Below are 13,041 nucleotides of genomic sequence, written 5' to 3' on the forward strand. Positions count from 1 at the left end.
GCTGGTAAATAAAACCAAATATGGACTACTATTTGGCAATTAAATAGAAATATTTCTCTAAAGAAGACATACAGATGACCAATAATCACATGAGAAGATGCTCAACATCACTAATCTGGGAAATGAAAATCAAAACCACATTAATATATCACTGGATCTAGTAGGATACCTATTACCAAAACTCAAAAGACAACAAATGTCAACGAGGATGTGAAGAAATTGGAATCCTTATACATGGGTAGGGGTAATGCAAAAATGATGTAACTACTCTGAAAAATAGTATGGTGGTTCTTCAAAAAATTAAAAATAAAATCTCTGATATGATCCCATTTATGACTATTCATCCAAAATTATTGCAATTAGAATCTCAAAATCATATTAGCACTCTCAAGTTCATTGCAGCCCTATTCACAATAACCATAATGTGGAAACAACGTAAATGTCTTTGAGTAGATGAATGGATAAAGAAAAGCTGGTGTCTACATTCAATGGAATGTTTTTCAGTCTTAAAAAAGAAGGAAATCTATAATATGAGACAATATATATGAACCTGGAGGATATTTTGCTAGGTAGGTGTAATCCATTACAGAAGGAAAAATATTACTGATTGTCTTACATAGGTGTCCAAAGTAAACACTCACAGAAGCAAAGAGTTTAATGGTGGTTGTCAGGGGTTGGGAGAGGGACAAATGGGAAGTTGTTGTTCATCAACAGGTATAATAGAGTTTCAGTTCTGCAGAAAGTATAACTTCAGAAACCTACTGCACAGCATTGTTCCTTTAGTTAACAATTGTATTGTGCACGTAAAAATCTATGTTAAGTGTCCTTAACACAGTAAAGTTTTTTAAAGGAACAAAAACTGAAACATGCTTGTATTATTTTTCTTTTTTTTTTTTTTTTAAGATTTTATCTATTTGACAGAGAGATCACAGGTAGGCAGAGAGACAGGCAGAGAGAGAGGGGGAAGCGGGCTCCCTGCTGAGCAGAGAGCCTGATGTGGGGCTCCATCCCAGGACCCCGAGATCATGACCCAAGCCGAAGGCAAAGGATTAACCTACTGAGCCTTGATGCTGTAACACATTACTACAAATTTAGTGGTTTAAAACAACAGAAATTTGTATCTTACATTTACGGAGGTCTTCTGAATTGTATCTGAATTGGGTTTCACTGGGCTAAAATTCACAGGGCTATTGAAATTCCTTTCTAAAGGAGTTAGGGGAGAATATTTTCTTCTGTTTTCTAGCTTTTAGGAATTGCCCACATCTCTTTCCTTATAATCTTCTTCCATCTTCAAGGTCAGTGATGATCCATGAAATCTTTTTCACATCCCATCACTTTGACTCTTCATTCTCCCTCTTCCTCATTTGAGGACACTTATGATTACTTTTGAACCACTAGATAATGCAATATTATTCAGATAATAGAGAAAAATCTCTCTATTTTAAGGGCAGTTTATTAGTAAATTCAATTTCACGTGCTACCTTAATTCTCCTTTTCCATGTAACATAAAATAATCACAGGTCTTGGGAATTAAGATATGGATATCTTTCAGAGGCAATTATTCTCTGCCTACCACAATAATACAACATGGATGAGCCTTAAAAGTATTATACTAAGTGAAAGAACCCATATATAGAGTCTACTTACTACATTATTCCATTTATTTGAAATACCTGGCAAAGGCAATTTGTAGAGACAAATAGTAGCTCCTCAGTTGCTTCCTAAAGGTACAAGTATGAGTGGAGATGAACCACAAATGAGTATGAGGGAACTTTCTTGAATTATGAAAATGTTCTAAAACTGGATTATGGTGAGGGTCACATAATTGTATTAACTTGAAATGATTTAATTGTGTACTTAGCAATTGGCATATTTTATGGTTTGTAAGTTATACCTCCATCAAACTTATTATATTGAGATACATATTGAAGAGGGCAGAAGTTATCTTAAAGGATTAAACAGTAGGCTGTTCCTGTAAGAAAGTTCCTGTAAGAAAGTTATTTGTGACAGATTTGAAAGAAAGTAGATGGGAAGTCAAATATATCTTAAAGTATAGTTTTAATTATCGCACATAAAATAAGGCCAATTGTTTTTTACAAATTTATTTATCTGATTGTTTACAAATGTTGAGATGAACTTTTTTGTTTTCTGTTTTGTTTTGAACCATAATAAAGGAATGATATCTTGCCCTAGTTTTGAAAAGTAAATCATTTAACAGAGCAGGGAAGGCTGCTTGAGATACATTATGCCAAGATTTCCACTTCCAGAAAACAATGACGATGACATTTAATCTTTTAATATTTATGTTGAAATTCTTTCAAGCATTTTAAGAAATCTGCTTCTGAAATTCTTCAATATGCAATAGCAATGAGAAGGCAAATGGAAAACCTGGTAGTGATAGGACCATACAAATGAATGTAATGTAAGGAAATGTTTTTATTTACACATAGGTTACTGTATTTAGCACCATGTACCACAAATCCCAATCTACTTTTTTGTAACCTAAATTAATTCTTTAGATTCAACCTTTATGCTACATTTTCTCTTTTCCTTAGTGTGTGTGTGGAGGCGGGGGGCGGGGGAGTTGTGACCATCCTTTCAACAAAACACAAATCCTCAAAGGAGTTCCTTAGCTCTTTGTAATTTACAAACATCCAAGGAACTCCAGAGCATCAATCCACTCTCCTAAGAGGTTACTCTAGTCACAGCCACTGGCAGTTCTCCAAGCCATACAGGCTAGCACGGAGCAGAAGGCTGCATCTCCAAGGACCTGAAAACTCTCCTTAAGAACTGCATGTGTTGGCCACACAAGCATTACCCAGAAAGTTCAGGCAGTGCCCATGCAGTCCCCTGAGATTTCACTCCCAATCATCACTTAGAGGACTCAAACACATCCCACAGTCAAGGCTGCCAGTGCTCCAGGATACAGAAACAAAGGCAATCTGGCCATAATTTGTGGAGAGTCACTATTTTAAATCTTCCTCCTTTCCCCCCCCCCATAGCATTTGGGAATCTCTGTGATAAAATGTACATTCTTACCATATGTGGAATTTAAACATGTATGTACAGTGTCTCAATATTGCAAGAAGGTAATATGTATTTTGAAATTTCAATCTTCTCATCAATGCCTGTTTACCAAGTCATGCCTTTGTTCTTTTACAAGAGAATATTTACCTTTGAAAGTGACCTGAGGCAGTGAAAATTGATCATTTAGGGGACAATATAAAGTGCAATAATGAACTTCATCGTTGTTATTTTAAGTTGGCTCAGTTTCAGATTAAACTAGGGGGAAAAAAACATCAAAAAGGTTTCTTTTGGTCTCTTCCTCTGCTTTGGAAAAAAAAAACTATGGAAATAGGTTTTATATTTTAATAAACACTGCTAACATTTTCTGCTTTTTATAGAAATGCGTAAGGTTAAGGAACTCATTTGTTCTTACACTATTGAAATACAAAAATAAATAAATAAAATTATTCAAACTCATAGCTAATTTCAAAATGATTACAAACTGAATGCCAAAATAAGGAGGTAACTCTTCACATGAAAAGGCTAATCATGGTTAATTGTTTTCCTATTCCTTTTGATGATAATAGGCATTATAAACTCATTTTAAGTATGTAGATGTAATATGCAATTACCATAAGACTCAGCATTCCAAAACTCAAACAGAAGACTATGATAACGTTGAGCACTGTTTATTGGTAAGGCTGCCAACCGGTTTCATTTTCAAAGGAAAAATAAGTGTATAGCTATAGTACAATCTTGTTTACATGCACATATTTTCTCTTTATGTGTGCTGATACGATGACTGACTATATGTAAATCAACCTCTTAACTATTACACAAAGCAGTAGGTGGCTGTCATTATTGTCTGGAAATTTTTGAAGTCATAGGACTCAAATCACAATGCATTTAATTCCAAGTCTTTTTTTTTCTTGTAGGTGAAAAATGTGATGAGCCACTGGACATGATAACAACAACAAAAAAAATTAGTCTTCTTAAGATCAAGCTTAGGGGACTTGTATATTTGATTCCTTGACTATACAAGAAATGAGAATCCCTCTGTGTAAGATATAGTATGAAAGTATGGAGTTAACTTTTGACCTCCATGTAGATTGGTAGCAATAAAAGAACGTGTCTTATAGATTCTGAAGCCTTTAAATAAATAATTCTGGGAGGATACATGATTATGGAATTCTATGAAAGGGAGTGTTAGCTTTCCCACAGAGTAGCCATCTTTTCATTAAGGCTTTTCTTAGAAATGTCAAAATAGGTCTGTGCCACTATTGCTTTACATTGAAAGAACATGCTCTTCAAACCTAGTCCCTCTCCATTATTGTTGTTATTGTTCTATCTTAGTCAGCGTTGACTCCTTAGCAGTTATTTCAGTGATCCCCTTTTTAACACACATACTTTTCTCTGCAGAAAATCTTAGCTAGTTTCTTTTATCCCAATAGAGTTTCCATTGGCCTACTTCCCTCTCAAACTTCACTTCTCTTCTTCACCACCAAACTTCTTGAAATGTTAATTTTCAGTTACCACCTCAGTGAAAATTAATCTTAATTTCTTCTGATTTTAACACGTATTTCCAGTTGTGTTCTAGAACACACTATTTTCTGTCTCTTTGGAATTAATACCAAAATTAGACTCATCTTCAGCTTTAAATTCTTTCACCCACAAAGTTCTGTATGTATTCTGTGTGATGAAGCCTTAGAGGGAAATACAAGAGAATTGCAGAGGACTTTTCCAGATTCTTGAGTTGCAGAACAAACCCAAAAAACCTTTTGCATTAATGTATGTAGAAGAAATGTTTGTCTAAATTAAGTATAATGTTTGTCTAAGTTAAATGTCAATTACAAGCAGCTGAACAAATTTCCTAACTGCTATACTATTGATCCCCAAACTAAAAATCTTTTCAAGAAAAACAACTGTTTTAACACAAAGCTAAAATAAAATAATTGGTAAAGTTTACCCTGTTTTACAAAACAGTCACTTGGCGTATATTGAGTTTTTTTTTTTTTTTTAAGATTTTATTTATTTATTTGACAGACAGAGATCACAAGTAGGCAGAGAGGCAGGCAGAGAGAGAGAGGAGGAAGCAGGCTCCCTGAGAGCAGAGAGCCCAATGTGGGGCTCAACCCTAGGACCCTGAGATCATGACCTGAGCCGAAGGCAGAGGCTTTAACCCACTGAGCCACCCAGGTGCCCCCTATATTGAGCTTTTTTATACCAAATTGGAAACAAATGAAGAACACTTATTTTCTAAGAGAATGTATGATGTTTCATGTCATCCAAAGAAAACCCAGTAGTTCGTACATATGATTAGGATTGTTCAAGTATTTTCTCTACTGGGAAAAATATCTTGGTTTAAAGTAAAATTAAAAATTAAAAATTAAAAATTAAAAAAATTAAAAATTACTAAATTTTAAATTCATCCTATTGGAATGAATTTATCCTATTGGAATGAATTTATCCTATTGGAAAATTTATTTTCCAAATTTATCCTATTGGATATAAAGTTATCCTATTGGAAATCTAAATGTAAAATAACTGTTAGCTGGATGTTTGTCTAAATAGAATGATTAAATTATTTCAATTTTTAAAATTACTACTCTTCTGGGGGCGCCTGGGTGGCTCAGTGGGTTAAAGCCTCTGCCTTCGGCTCAGGTCATGATCTCAGGGTCCTGGGATCGAGCCCCACAGCAGGTTCTCTGCTCCGCAGGGAGCCTGCTTCCTCCTCTCTCTCTGCCTGCCTCTCTGCCTACTTGTGATCTCTGTCTGTCAAATAAATAAATAAAATCTTTTAAATAAATAAATAAATAAATAAATAAATAAAATAAAATTACTTCTCTTCTGGAAGAGAGGCCTGGCATAAATGAGATACACATTTTGTATGTGATAAGTTCTTAGAATTTACTAAGAAAATTTTAATCTCTCTCTCCAGTACATAAATTTTGTGTGTATGTGTTTTTGTTGGTTCTTGTTTTTCTTTATCTGCCACTGTCTCAGGTGAGCCCACCCATGTAGTTAACTGCAGTCATGTCCTTTAGCTTTAGTTCTTTGGTACAACTGTCCCCTCAGCTGTGACCTGCAATTATTGACTTTTTGGATATATACTTTCATGGAAGTTGTGTCTTTCATCTCAAGTTGTATAAACCTAGGTTTGTAAGACATATGTTCTTGTCCATAGATTGATCTGCTAGCTTCAGATTCTGAGATTGTTTTTACTTTGCCTATATAGTCATTGTAACAACAGGCATCTTCCCTCCAGGAAGATAATACTGCAACTTCAGACAGTAGTGGCTTTTCTGGCATCATTTAAAAATGGAAAGAGAGCGGTTTCATGCATTTGCCAGGTCAGCATCTGTACTAATTTGCTCCAGCATGACCAAGGAAATAAGACTGAGGGACTGTGTGACTTACTTAATTTCACTCTGGTGAAATAGGACATTATGTTGTCTACAGCCTTTCCTTGGTGACTAACCAACCTGTTTCTGGTTGTATAACTTTAGGAATGGATCCCAATTCATCCTATAATATATGCTTATTCAGATTATGCCTTTATACAAAGTCAATGTTTCCACAATATATTAAGTCTGATAGGGTTTTACCTAAGGCAGGGATCATTAAAGATACTCTATACAGGGTCAGGTAACAAATATTTGTTAGACTTTATGAGCCATGTGGTTATTTTAGACTTTATGAGCCATGTGGTCTCAGGTGTAACTGAACTCTGCCTTTGTACAAGAGAGTAGCCATGAACAATATGGAAATGAATGGGTGTGGCTGTATTTAAATAAAATTTTATTTACAAAAGCAAGCAGCAGGTCAGATTTGACCAGTGGACTGTAGAGTGCAGACCTCTGGCCTAGGATATTGTAATATACTTGTCTTTATTCAGAAATTTCCTCCCTGGGTATTACAGTTAACTTCAGTTTACTAAAATGATTACTAATTTATTTCTTTGACTTTTTTTCCCCCTAATAAGTCAGGATGGCTTATTTATGGATATATTTGCTAAAATAGATATTGTTCATTCAGCCATTAAGCCCTATTTTAATTTTTTTAAGTTTACATAACAAATTTTTTAACATGATAAATCAGTCATTTACAAGAACTCCTCTGATCCCAGATCTTTATACCATCAAATATTACAATTTATCCTATCTTCCCAGATGGAAGATAGGATAAAAGGTGATCAGAGCAACATGGTTAAAGGAGTAAGTTAAGTGATTTAGATGATAAAGGGTTAGGAAGGAAAGGGGCAGGCATATGCCTCAGGCACTGAAAATAAGTTCTGACTTTGCTGTTATTTTCCCTACAATTACAATCAGCAATGTAAGGTGAATTCAACCAAAAGGGAAAAAAAATGAAATGAGAACCACAGGGTAGAGAAGGGTCAAAATTATTGTTCATCTGAGAAATTTCCCTACTTCATGGAACAGAACTCTAGAGTAGACTTACTGAAGATCATAGGAAAACTTTCATACTTTTAGGCATAATTTGCAAAATTTGCTTCACCTAAACCCCAGGGAGATCATACAAGATTCACAAATAAGAAATGAAACCCATGGGAGATCATTAACAGCTTAACACAGTTTATGTGTTCAAATTCATTGCTTTTATAAAAACAATAGGGTGGAAATGCTGTTATTTTGATAATGACTCTATAACAATAAAAACGTAAAAATGTGAATTGTGTAATACAAGTTAAGAAGAAATGCAGATAATAGTAGAGGGTGTGACTATTTGGATCAAGCTTTCTTTTAAATAAAAGATGGATGAATCTCTCATGACTTACTAATAGCTTCTCTATCATTAAAAAAATAAAAAAATAGAAGGGGCACAATTATCACATAAATGATAAAAAATTAATATGTTAGTTTTATAGTAGAAATAGAAATACTCATGTTCATGAGATAGTCTGACAAAATGGTCTGCAAATTTAAACATATATCTAGACCTCTTTGCATATAATTAAATTAGTAGAAAGCATGAGGTCTGACTTAACATAAAAGATGAGAACAGAATTTCCAGTTACCAAAAAAAAAAAAAGACAAATGCAAATATCACTTCAATAAAGTTAAAATACAATGAGGTATATTTGTTTCGTTCCAAGTGATAGAAATGCTGTTTTAACAAGTATAGGTATAAAGAAACATTTATATGTGCATGGAATCCAATAAAGTATAAAAAACAACTTTTAAAATATTGTAGAATGAAAATAAATGCAACTGGATTTAAGGCTGAATTGAAACTAGTCAAAACTGCCAGGTTATTCTCTCTCTGTGGTAGCTACATTCTGTTTCAACACATACAAGCTTTCTCTACATCAGATGATTAGCATAGAGTTTTAATAATCCACCTGACATTTATTTTCCTTCTTCCTTGTTAACAGATCCTGATTGCAATGATGTATATGTTCTCTTTTGCATGGCACTGAATATCGGGAAAAGATGCTATATTCTCAACCCTAGTAAATTAATTCTGACTGCCTTAAGCCAGCTATGTTGGTATTAGTTCCTTTTACAGTGGCTAATTTAGGCATGGAATTAGGATATAATTTTGGTCAATGTGATGAAAAATTGGTTGGGTGGTTCTAAAAATGGTTTCCTTTATTTTAAAATTAAACACAGTGGAGGAAATTTTCTTTTTCTTTTAAAGATTTTATTTATTGATTTGACAGACAGAGATCACAAGTAGGCAGAGAGAGAGGAAGGGAAGCAGGCACCCTACTGAGCAGAGAGCAGGATGCAGGGCTGGATCCCAGGATCCAGGACCCTGGGATCAATACCTGAGCCGAAGGCACAGGCCTTAACCCACTGAGCCACCCAGGCGCCTCGAAATTTCTTTTTCTTAATAGCAGAAGTTCTAGATAAGATGTCCTCAGCCAATACACTGCAAGCTCAAAGATGAAGCCAACCCAAGAGTGACAGAATGAAATAATGGAAAGAATTATGATGTCATTGAGTTGCTAAATTAATACATATTACAGCTTCATAGTTTTGAACTTCTGCTGTGTAAAATAATGGGTTTCTTTGTTAATGAATTTTTTTGAGTTGAATTTTCTGTTATTATCAGCTGAAAATGTCCTAAATGATACTGGGAAAAACATTGCCACTCTCAGAATTTAGGATATAACTTTTTTTTTTTCCTTTTTGGAGAAAGACTAAACAGGATATTGAGTCTCAAGTACAAAAGTCCTGGGGTAGAGCTTCAATTAATCTAGATGAAAAATCCTATGCCAGTTGTTTATGATTTTTTTGTTGAGTGGAATCAAGTGAAAATATAGTGTCCTTTGAGGGAATCAAATATGTAAAGCTGGGAAGAAAGCCATTCTTAAAAAAAGAAAAAAAAAAGATGATTTTCTAGATGAAAAGGAGGAAAAACTTCTACTCTACAACATGAAAGCAGTAAGATATGTTCAGTAGGAAGAAATAATTCAGAAAGCAAGACTATTGTGTAGTAAAAAAGCAAGGCAAAAATCATGAATTCAATTTATGAATTTTGTACAGAACTGCAAAGGTTCTAGGCTAGGCCTCATGGAGAAGAAGAGTTAACAAGAAAATAGTTACACAAATAGGGGGAAGAAAACCCATATTCTTTTATAAATGAGATTTGAAGGTCTCTTTCAAGTTGGACTACTCATTACCCAGGTAGTTAGACTTCACATTATCCTAATGGCATTATATTTTAAGTGGAAATTAAATAATCAGTAATTAGAAGAAGGGCTACAGGATTCTAAATATTCCTTCTTTTGGTAAAGAACTAAGATAAAGTTTGTAAAGAGTTGTGTGCCTCATGGAAAGAATGATGTTGGGGCGCCTGGATGGCTCAGTGGGTTAAAGCCTCTGCCTTCGGCTCAGGTCATGATCTCAGGGTCCTGGGATCAAGTCCTGCATCCGGCTCTCTGCTCGTCAGGGAACCTGCTTCCTCCTCTCTCTGCCTGCCTCTCTGCCTACTTGTGATCTCTGTCTGTCAAATAAATAAATAAAATCTTAAAAACAAAAAATAGAGTTCTTTTATCTGGACTAAGAATCAAATTGACATGAGATGGATTAACAAGAGAAAATACAATTAATAGCATACATACAGGGAATCCATACAGACATGGAAATCCCAAAAACAGTCAAGCAAAATGAGATATACATGTCATCCTGAACTAAGGAGAAGTGGGAATAGGGGCCTTGGACTTCAGAGGGAAGAAATGCAATTCTCAGGGCAGTAAGAAGAGCAGATGTTCAATAATTAGATGTTTGCACTGACATGTAAATGGGTCACTCAGATAAAATTATAATGGAGGGGGTGGGGTTGGGGAGACCATGCCTGGGTGGCTCAGTGGTTAAGTGCCTGCCTTCCGCTTAGGTCCTGGTCCCAGGGACCTGAAGTCTAGCCATGCCTCAGGCTCCCTACTCCGTGGGGAGTCTGCTTCTCCCTCTCCACCCCCCGCACCGCCCCACTCCTGGTCTCTCTCAAATAAAATCTTTTAAAAAATTATATCTGGTAATAACTCTTATTCTGAGAAAGACCCCGACTTAGATTTTTCTGTATAGTTAAGGGAGGGGAGAAGTTTATCTTCAGCCTATAGGATCTAGTTTTCCTTCAGCTCAAAATAATCTTAAAGAGATAGTGGCCCATCATGGAGTGGCCTGCCCTCAGTCCCTATTTTACTAAACCATCATAAGCTGCAAGAGCATCTTGGAACAAATTCTCCCTCATAGTCGTCAAAGGAACCAACCCTACTGACACCTAGATCTAGGATTTCTAGCTTTTAGAATGTGAGTCAATAAATTTCTCTTATTTCAGACACCCAATTTATGGTACTTTGTTCCTACAGTCCTAGCAAACTAATAGATGTACTTACATGTGAGTGTTAAGTTGCCTTTTTTATCTGTCAACATTACTGCCTGGAAGGATCCATGGATTAGGAGAAGACTGTTGTTCACTCTGCTAGTATCCCTGATTAGAGATAGTGCTACCTGTCCTCTACCTCATGGGTAAAAGAGGAGTCAGCCTATGTTTGATTTTAGTTTTACATTTCATTAGCTCTTTAACATTGAGTGAATCCTTTAAAAGTCTGGGCATTCTTTTTCCTATTTATAAATTATACACTAGAAGGATAAAAAGATACTTTTTTTTTTCCATTTTATTTTATTTTATTTTGTTTTATTTCTTTCCAGTGCTCCAGAATTCATTGTTTATGCACCACATCCAATGTTCCATGCAGTATGTGCCCTGCCCTCCACAATACCCACTACCAAAAAGATACTTTTAAATAATATATACATGCCTGGGCCTCAGCTCTTAATATGTCAGTAGTTGGAACCTAGACATCTGTATTTTTAAAAGGGTCTAGAGTTAAATCTAATGCCAAATCTTCAATAATGACCACAGGATTCAATATCAAAAATTTCTCTGAACTCTGATTTCATTCATTCTACACTTATGCTACCATGTTCTTAGTGATATAGGCAGGTATATAACCAGAAAAAAATCTGTACTTGTTTACAATGAATATTTAAGTAAATAGGAATTGTAAGCAGCCGTACATAGAAGAGCATAGATCTAGTACAGTGCTCTTTATGATCTAGTACAATGAGCTGTAGTCTCAGTTTGTAGCAGTAGCTTAAATTAATAAATTTTATATTTGATAATTTTTATATTTGATAATATTTTTCTTTCATAATTTACTAGCAAGAGGATACTTGTTTTTCTCTGACAGTGATCATTTAATGTGGCATTGACATTATCTTCTAATTGCCCTAATTTCTTTCATACACATATATTAAAAGCAGCAAGTTTATAAAAATCTTAGCTTGACAAATATGAATTCCTTCTTTAAATGCTGAGGGCTACAAAATGAAAGTTAGTATATTTGAGCTCCTAGAAGCTATTTACCACTTTAACCTTTAACAAGCCATACATTAACATTTAAAAAGTCATAAAAAATTTACATCTATAAGCGATTTTACTTAATAGGTTAGCAGTATGCATTCTTTGCAATAGAAGGGGAACAGCACTAATAAAATGTATACTGAACTCAGTGAAAGTAATTTATACAGCTGGAGCTCAGTTGATGATTAGAGGGCAAAGTATAGGTTACATGTGATGGTTTTATCTGTCCCTTACAAATGATTCTTGCCACCATTACTCCCAATAATTAGGAGTGACACTTTGCTTGGGGGCAAAGGCATGGGCAGAGTGACCTTTCAGGTTCCTTTGAGAGGACCATGATAAATTTCAAAGCAACATTCAGTAAATGGTAGAGGAAGCCACAGATCTGAGAGTTGAAACATTTGCAAGTTGAAATAATTGGGACATAGTCCTTTATATATATATATATATATATATATATATATATATATACTTATATATATATATATATATACTTTGCATATCTTTTCTTGAAATATAAGGTAAACAAATCAATAATTATTTAGTGACAACAGTACATAGAGGAAAACAAAATCCTTGAGTAGATTAGAGAGTGGGAATAATGCACAATTATTGTGGATTATTTACACAATTTACACCCTTCCTTCCTAAGTGCACAATTTACATCCTTCCTTCTTCTTTGAAATTGAAATGTACCCTGGTAAGTCATGGGAAAGCAGAACAATATTTAACTGTAAATTTCAGCACATAGCATCCTAGTACACAAATTCTGTTGTTTTCAGTGTATGAGAATTTTGGATCATTTCTGTGGAGACTGATTAACAAATGAAAAAAGAGAATTTGAAATGGAAAATGGAGATAAAGCAGATGGCAGTAAAACTAAAGATTTTTATAATAAAGTTTAAGAAAGAAAAAAGATAAGAGAAAAATATTCTTGAGCTGTGCTGTCTGGTGCTGAAAGAAAGAGTACTAGCAAGACTAAAATCAATAACTGAGGAGTTAGTCCCACAATCAGAAAGGCATTCAACCCTGAGTGAAGAACCAGACCCAGGAGAAAAGCTTTGTGTAATATTTATTATCTATAATAAGGAATATTTCTAAGTGTCTCCTTGATATAATACTGGATTCAGTATCAGAAATAAACTG

This window comes from Martes martes, assembly GCF_963455335.1.
Source record: "Martes martes genome assembly, chromosome: 3".
Classification (NCBI taxonomy): domain Eukaryota; kingdom Metazoa; phylum Chordata; class Mammalia; order Carnivora; family Mustelidae; genus Martes; species Martes martes.